This window comes from Pithys albifrons, chromosome 4, assembly GCF_047495875.1.
Source record: "Pithys albifrons albifrons isolate INPA30051 chromosome 4, PitAlb_v1, whole genome shotgun sequence".
In the NCBI taxonomy this organism is placed as follows: domain Eukaryota; kingdom Metazoa; phylum Chordata; class Aves; order Passeriformes; family Thamnophilidae; genus Pithys; species Pithys albifrons.
Window position 1 is genome coordinate 27,591,853 of NC_092461.1, and position 8,710 is coordinate 27,600,562.

Genomic DNA, 8,710 nt, shown 5'->3' on the forward strand with positions numbered 1-8,710 from the left:
TTGGTTGAGACCAAAGCCTTTGCAGTAAGCCTTATGGCTAGTTGCCAATTTGAAGTCTGTCAATTCAAAAGTTTTGGATATCAATTGAGGTTTTTTTAAACAGATACAAGTAATTTATATTGTAATTGTTATCTTTCAGCAAGCTTCATGGGACATATGAGCTGCAGTGGGTGTTGGTACAGAGAGGGTCTAGTCCTGCATAGCCATTGAAAAAGCTAACGATTTTCTAAATAGTCAGTGACTCTGGGAATAGAAATCCTTCTCAAATGTGATGTCATGGCTAGCTTTTTTTACAGATTGGATGGTTATAAGTACATCTAAAATATATAAGGAATTCTAGGTGTATTCTGTATGTTGGGGGGCAGGGGCTGGTTCCAGTAGCCCAACAGAGGAGAGGCTGCTGCAGCTCTGCACCCCTGGTTCCAGCCAGTGGAGGGGCAGAGTGTGTATTCCCAGTAAGGGAATGTGCATGCACATAGACAGCTGCATGCACCAACCTGCACATATGCAACACGTGTATCTGGCTGGCCATGCAGATCAACACAGGCAGGCACACAAATGGCACCAATAGCCTCATCTTATTCTCCTCTGTGGCTGAACAAGATGAAAGTCTCTTATTCTGAAACATTAATGCATAATTGTATGTGTCTGTCTGTCTGTCTCTGTATGTATATATACATACACACACACATATATACCACTTATATATTATTAATATATTAATTACATGCTGTATCATTAATGAGTATTAATGGCTATTATAGATTTTTCCAATAATTTCCATTAATTATGGGTAATTATAAAAATGTAATTATGCATACACACACATATGTACCACGTGGGTCTCTCCAGCAGCAGGGCTTAGGCACACAGACTACCAAGGTAGCTGCCCTTGGACCTCAGCCTCTGCAGTTTCTGTTACCTGAACATACAGGCCCACAGGACCCACAGCTCCCATAGAACTTCTGGTCCAGACCTTCACACACACACATAAACACACAGCTTGCCAGGACCCTCTGAGTCATTCTCATAGCCGAGTCCTCATGGTCTTGCCATTAGAGAAACACAGCACAAGATGGGGATCTCTGACCTCCAAGCCCTAGCTGATCCTACTGATCCTTCCATAGCCACCTCCTCCAGCGGTCTCACTATTGGAGACAAGGCAGTCTGTTGGCACCCAGAGTGCTTCACCTGCCTACCTACCTACCAACCAGAAAGCCATCCTTGCTGGTGATTGCATGCTGACTTGCAGACTCACTGTTGAGTTGCTGATACCTGGAGCCCTGCACGTATGCATACATACACACACACATGCACACAGAGAATTGAGAGGTTTCCTCCCCTTAAAAAAACAGAATTTTTGAGAAGACAGGACAGTGTGTGTGGAACCAACACAGGACAGGGACAGAATAATGTCCTGACAAGCCACCTGCTGATATGTGATTAGCCCTTTTGATTCCCTTATCCATTTTTTTGTACTTCCTTCCATCCCTCACAAAACCCACAATAAGTCCTGTGCAATCCCAAAATGCCCTTCGCTTGCATCCCATAAAGTCCCTGATGCCCTTAGGTAGAGCCTGAAACATGCTCTGGATAGATGCTCCTGTTGTCCCTTCATGATGGGTCAATGCCTGGGCAGTGGGGCTCTCCTGGGACTTGTAGAGATGGACCTTTGATGGGCTGATGACTCCTGGAATGAGCCTGGGAGTAGCTGGGCAGGGGATTATTTGGGGTTTATTTATTGTCCCTCTGTGTGTGTGTATGAGCTTTATCACAAAACCTAGTGCTGGGTGTAGAGCATGCACAGTTCCTGGTCTGTTTGGCCAAGACAAGGGCCTTGCATGAGAAGGTATGTTCTCTTTGCTTCTATCTTGAGGCTTATAATGAGATTAGGTTAACTAAGAATAACTTTTGTATTCAAGATCCACAAGGATGAGAGGGCTTAGAGAAGCCTGAGAGGAGAAGGAAAAAAAGAGGAAGAAAGCCAAGGGTTTGGGGTGGGGGAGGTGGGAGAATGGACACGTGACTGGCTTAATTATATTCTCTTTTTTTGTAAATACCATCAGAGCCTGTAAACAAGAGACAGAACTTAAAGCACCACAACCTGGGCTGACCTGCAGCTCCAGGAAACCTATGCAAGGACCAAATCTATCCACATCCCAGAGCTCTTATGCTAGGTAGCTGCTCCTACACATTCCTCACAGTCCATGCCTCTCACTGCTCTTTTTGTAGAGACTGAATTCCAACATGAATAAGACTGCCACTGCTGTTGTGTGAGCATGTCACACCAAAATACAGAAATATATCTTCTCTTGTAAGTGTTTTTGTGGACTAGTATCAAGCCTGGCTATATTACGAAACACACCTTAATTTAGAATTAAGGTCCTCATCAACACTTGATCCATTCCTTCAATGTTTAGTAGCAAAATACATATTGCACAAATATTCCATTCAAAACCTTTATTGAATTTGTAAGGCAAAATAATAAGACATTTGAGACAAACCAGGTTTAAAACTTTGATCACTGCTATGTGCAGCCTTTGCAGATGAGATCAAAGCATGGCTCCCTGTCCTAATTGAAGTGCTTTACTCCATCCCTTCATTGAATTGGAAATGTTAAACAAACAGCTACTAATACTAGTATTTTATTGAAATGACCCAACCTCACAGCAGAGTCTGGTCCAAGTTAATTTTACTACGTTTTTTTAGAAGGTTAGCAGATTGTTACATGTTTCTTAAATAGTTTCTTTATGTAGTACTTCTGAATTAGATAAGGTGTGTGTGGGAAATGGATATTTGCAGAGAAGACAAGAAGATAAGCAAAATAGGTACTGACAATTTAATATTTTCTTGGTAGGGATAAAACAGGGAGAACCTGCTTGTTGGTTTGTTGGAGTTTTTTTAGTGGGATGTGTTTGGTTTGGGTTTTTTTTTTTGGGGGGGAGGGGGAAGAATGAGGATCTAGGAGTTTTTTGGTTGGTTCGTTGTTTGTTTGTGTTTTAGTTTTTGGAGGGGTTTTGTGGCCTTGTTTTGAAGAACGCAATAAGTGCTATAAATATCCACGCTTAAAGAGAATCTGTTGTCTCTCATGACAATTGTAGGCATTTGGCTTTTTAATGACTCCAAACCCAGTAACACCAGACACTTCAGAAAACGCTATGTATTCAATTAGCAATTGCCTTTGAAAGGCTTGACTCAAGTCACAGAAACACAGGGTTTGGTTTTGTCTTACCAAGCTGAACTGCTCAGACCAGCGGGCTGCCTTTTCATCACTTTCTTCATGTTACTTCTCCAGAAGGGGACCTGTAGAAAACAGCTACCTTCAGTTACATAGCTCTGATTAATCTCAAATGCAACTCTGCACGTGCTTTGACTAAAACAGAAGTATCCTGGATTAGCACGGGGAAGACGCAAGAAGAATGCTATAGAGTAATCAAATATGATTGTTTATTGTTTTCCTTTCCTTCTCCTTCCTTATTGCTTCCTGAAATTATTTTTCTAGAATGTATGTACAAATATTCTGAAGCCTTAAAGGAAAAGTAAATGTTGTCATAGAGAAGTGCTCTGATATCCATATGGGGTCACTTTCTAAACTACAGTATATTGAAAAAAGAAATTAAAAAATCACTGCTGCTTGAATTAATAAGGTGATTGACAGAAGTCTGTGATCAGAGCCCCTTTATCAACAGTTGGCTGATGGTGAGACATGGGCATGCTGACTTCCCATTGTAAAGTGTTATTTAGAAAGGAATCTGAAGACACAGCCAGAAGAACGCTGGACCAGTTTAATACAAGCTGCTGTGTATTATTTTAAAGTTAGTAGAAGTTGCTGCACCCTTCTTTTCCAAAACTCATTTTGCCCATACTTCTCTCAGGGAGTAGAGACTCCACTTCTACTTAGGCTTAAAGCCTCCTACTTTGGGCCTGTGCTCACCTCTTTGTACTTTGTCAAAATATGACATCTGTTTCAGGGTGGGGTTTTTTTCTATATTAAGCACAGGCTAAGTTCATTCTGCTTCCAACCTTCTTACTTCATAACTTTGGTTCTTAATTCAGGCAGTTATTAAATGATGCTACTATGCTACCTATGATTATGGAAAGTCCTTTGACAAGTCTTTCTGCTCTGTCTGGGAACTGCTATTCTTCTGAAGCACTGAGAGAACCTGCTAAATTATCAAACACACAAGAAATGGCCTTTCCAGTAGAATGTGATTTATCCAGTTCAACTGGTATGAAAATTTTCAGGTGGCAAAACTATTTTTTCTAATAACCTGGGGAAAATTTAGAAAACAGTAAAAGGGAAAGCTTGAATACAACTTGTTTGTCTAATTATTTTTCTTCTTTATCTAATTTTACATGCGAATTTATAGGTGACTGACATGCTCAAGTGATCTATTCCCCCCCCTCTTTTTGGAAAACAGTATGTTCATATATAAGCAGAAGGCTATGACATTTGTTCTGTGCAGGACTTTTATTGGGAAGCAGTGTAATGGTTCATGGGAAGAACATATCAGACATAAGGATGAATTTAACTAGCAAAAATCATAAATCTGTAAGATTATTCACTAGTGTTAACAGAATTCTGTAGGGAAATAACTACCCCTCTCTCTCCCTCCTTCTCCGTTGTCAAGTCATAGTTCTCTCTTCCATTAAAGCAGTTATTTCCAGTTATGGACAGGTACTTTATTATTGCAAAGGCAATATGCAAGTGCACAACATGGAAAAGATTAAATTCATGTCATTGAAAGGCATGGTTGACCTTTTTATGGGAAAAAGGAATGGTGATGGGATAAGGTTTGATGGGAAGGACAGCAGCTGGTATTCAATAAGCACACACGTGCTCCTGCAGCCTGGCCAACATGGTATGATATGCATCTCGTTTGTACGAGACCTGAACTAAAGCATGCAATCAAGGAAGGATAATATTGCTGGCAAGAGGAAGAAGTATTACACAGACCTTAGCGCTCCCTTAAGCTTATTGAAGGGCATCTGTTGCCCTCTAGTGTTTCTCCCTGCACAACTACTGCTCCTCCAAGTGTGGTGTTTCAGGCACAGAGGGGACTGTATCCCCACGTGGCCGTAGCTGGAGCTTTGCATGGCATCAGGTGTACAAGAGACCGAGAAAATAACTTGCTTACATTGATCTTCTTTACATGTTAGCACGAATGTGATCGTGCAAACAGAAATGGCATAATGAGAAATGCAAGTTGTGCTATGTTTGCTGCAAGAAATAGTCCAAATGCCAGCATATATAAATTTATGGCAGCTAAGTGAGTGTGAGCTCTTAAATACAATCAATCCTTTTTACAGCAACAGCTGAGTATGTACTGAGATGCAGAGCAAAACTATGTGGGAAAGTTTACTAAATGTATGCCAGATTTTATTCAGCTTCTAGTTGGCATCAAAAGCCAAGGTAAACCAGGCAATGGGTTCACTTCCCTGAAACATTTATTTAACTGGAAAGTGGGGTGGTGTTACAAGGCCTTTCATTCTGCAGGGCTGGTTCAGTTCAAAACTCTTGAACTGGGGTTTTTCAGTATGTTGAAGTTGAATGATTTCTTCTGCACTTTCCTTGGCTTCTGTGTCCTCCCATCAAAGAGATGACACAGTATGCAAATAGATTTTTAAAAACTTTTTATAGCACTTAAATACCGATATACAAACTCTGAAATGTTCCCTATGCACAGAAATTGGAACATACCTGAGCTAATGAAGTGGATGAGGTTAGGCCCAGGCACAGCTGAGAACTGAAAATATTTTTAGGATGTTAGCAGAAATCCTACTGTAGTGTAAATCATATGCTTTTCTTGCACCTACAGTCAAGTATTCCTTTAACAAATCTTGCTCACTCACAATCTTGAAAAAATTCACATGTGTGTGTGCATATGCAATAGGTGGGGTTTTTCTGTGACCTGTCACTTAAGATGTTGTGCTGCACTCAGGAGATGCCTCATTCAGGCAGGAAGCCGTGTGTCCTGTTTCTTCTCTGCCCCAGTCATGTAATGGTAACCACTGACAGGGGGACCTGAGGTGTGTGCTTCTGGCCAGGCTGCATTTATTTGTCAATATGTGTTTTGACTCTAAACACTGATGCAGTTCAAATTTTGTATGTGATCTGAAAAAGACTTCTTTTTTTTTCTTTTTTTTTTTTTTTTGTGGTTGAGATCAGTGGATGTGGATAATTTAAATATGTCCAGGGTCCCAGTTTAACATAAGATGGAGATTTAAAAGCAACAAGTGCATCAAATTCAGGTACTTCCTGGAGTTTGATCAAATTTCAGGTTAAAAAAAGAAAAGTCAATTGGTCCCTTGAATTATCACTTCTCTTGTGTGCTTTTAAGTTATGGTATTGATATATAACATCCTCTTAAGCTTCTGAAGAAGAGAGTTAAAAAAAGTTGAAATCCTTCTTATGAGCTAAAGTTACTCTTTATAGTGTTAAATATAAGTCTTTTGATTTCTCTAAATGGATGTTAAACTGGCTTCAAAGGCATACAGATGACAAAGAATCTTGTGCCTCAGAGAAAATGTGTCCATCAAAGAGATGTGATGGGAATCTGTGACAGTCAGTCTAGACAGTCCCTGAGCTATTGCCGTGTCAGTGACTGTGCTGATGAGGAAGCAGCACTCATGGCAGTCATATTCAGTGGTGACCTCAAGGACATCTAGCAGTAGCTCCTGTTGGGCAGCTGGTTAGATTTTTGGGGGGTTTTTTGACCTTTTTGAAATAGTGGAGAAAACAGTTAAGTGGGAGGACGGACTGCCTTATCTCACTGTGAAGGTTATTCTGTCTCTGAGAGACCACTCATCAGACTTTTACCCATGCTGCTATAGCTTGTAAGTTTGGTTTCTTTTGAATATATAACAGGTCCAAAGTGAGGATGCAGGGGTTTTATGTGCTATCAGATCTGGAGTTCAGAATGCAAGTGGGTTTATAACTTTAGGACCATGGGCACATAACCCTTTAGAAACTAGAGATTAGATAATCTGTGAGATTTGCAGACCCCAAAGGGAGCAGAATATCAAATTCAAAAGCTGAAATGGATCCTTCCTCAACATAAGGGCTATTTCTTCCTGAACACTTCATGTTACCTTGGAAGACCTTTTCTTTTTAGCTCTTTTAATAATTTATCTACATGGATCAGATGAGTAACTGAATCTGGACTGCATCCAGTGCTACATGTAGACTAAAGACATAAGATTAATTTGCTTCTGTTGTGGTCAATCAAGCTGCTAATACAGAAAAGTTTGGACAAAAGGCTGGGGAAGATATTAGTTCCAGAGACATGCAAATATTCTATTTTTTTTTTTTTGTGAGATAAATCATTGAAAGAAGTGAATTTGTGTCCCAGAGGCAGGCTTTTGTCACCCCTTGAAAGAGGTGTAAATACCACATCCTTAGCTCTAACCGTAAAATAGCAATGAAATTACTTCAATTATCCATTGACTGCAGGAGATTAACATTAAGATGTTTGGCGTGTGGGCAAAATAGACACTTAATAAAGTAATAAAATAGCAAATCTAGGTCCTGAGATTCTAAAGATTCCTTTTTGTTGGGTGGGGGCACTTTTTAAAGACCTTGAGATGAGTAGGATACTTGCAGATGAAGGAAATCTGTTGTGTCTTTTTTTTTTAATTTTTTTTTTTTAGTCCCTGGAGAATGAATCCTAGAACTGAACCCATAAAGAATGGTAAAATACTTACTTTTACTGATGCAGGAGATATAATTAATAGATGCTGCCATGGCACATTCTGTAGGAAAACAGATAGAAACCTTAATGGGTTTGTTGGTGTCATCTGTTGATGAGCAGTTGCGCTGATGGCTTCCTACAGGATTCTTAAAAGGTGCTGGAACTTATTTTCTGTATATTAATCTATTTATATTGTTCTGTGATGCTGCTGAGGCTATTAGGGTTTTTTTATTTTTTTTTATTATTTCCCTAAGACTGGCAGAGTTTTGTCAGCATGGAATGAAGCTTTTGTAGCTTGGTAATAGAGGCAGTGATAGCACTGTGTTACAGTGATGGCACTGTGTTAAAGTGCATGGCCATATGAAGCACATGCTTGAAAAATGGGCTGTCCAAGCTGAAGCACACATTCCCACTGTTGCAGCAACTGCACTCACTGCCTGCTCCTTTTGTAGCTACCACCACTCCTTGCACTATATCCTTCACAGAATGTTCTGAGTTGGAGGGGACCCACAAGAATCAAGTCCAACTCTTACATGAATGGCCCATACAGGATCCAAACCCATAGCCTTGGCATTTTTATCTTCATGCTCTAACCAACTGAGCTAATCTTAGGGTTTTGGTTTGCTCCTCAAAATCCCTGCCATAGCGCTTAGCCCATGGCTTTGCCCATATGATGGAGACAAAATACTTTAAGCACAATCTGATATATTTATGTTATTGCACAGCCTTGCCAGAGGCTCACTAATCACTTTCCAAAATATTTCTTGAAGTTGGCCAAATGTTACAACAAAATTCTATATGGATATTGTTCTCTGGACCATTTTTTGTGGCCTTGGCTGACTTCCTTCTGTAGTTAATATCAAGGGAAGAAAAAAAGAGGAGTTCAGTGGTATGTTGACTGAATGTCATCCTCTTTTTTGGTTATGTTTGTAGCATAGGAGTGTTCAGAGAACACAACCCTGTCTCCAATCCTCTCATTGCTCTATAATATTTTACTGGTCCTTTGGCTTTCTTTTGAT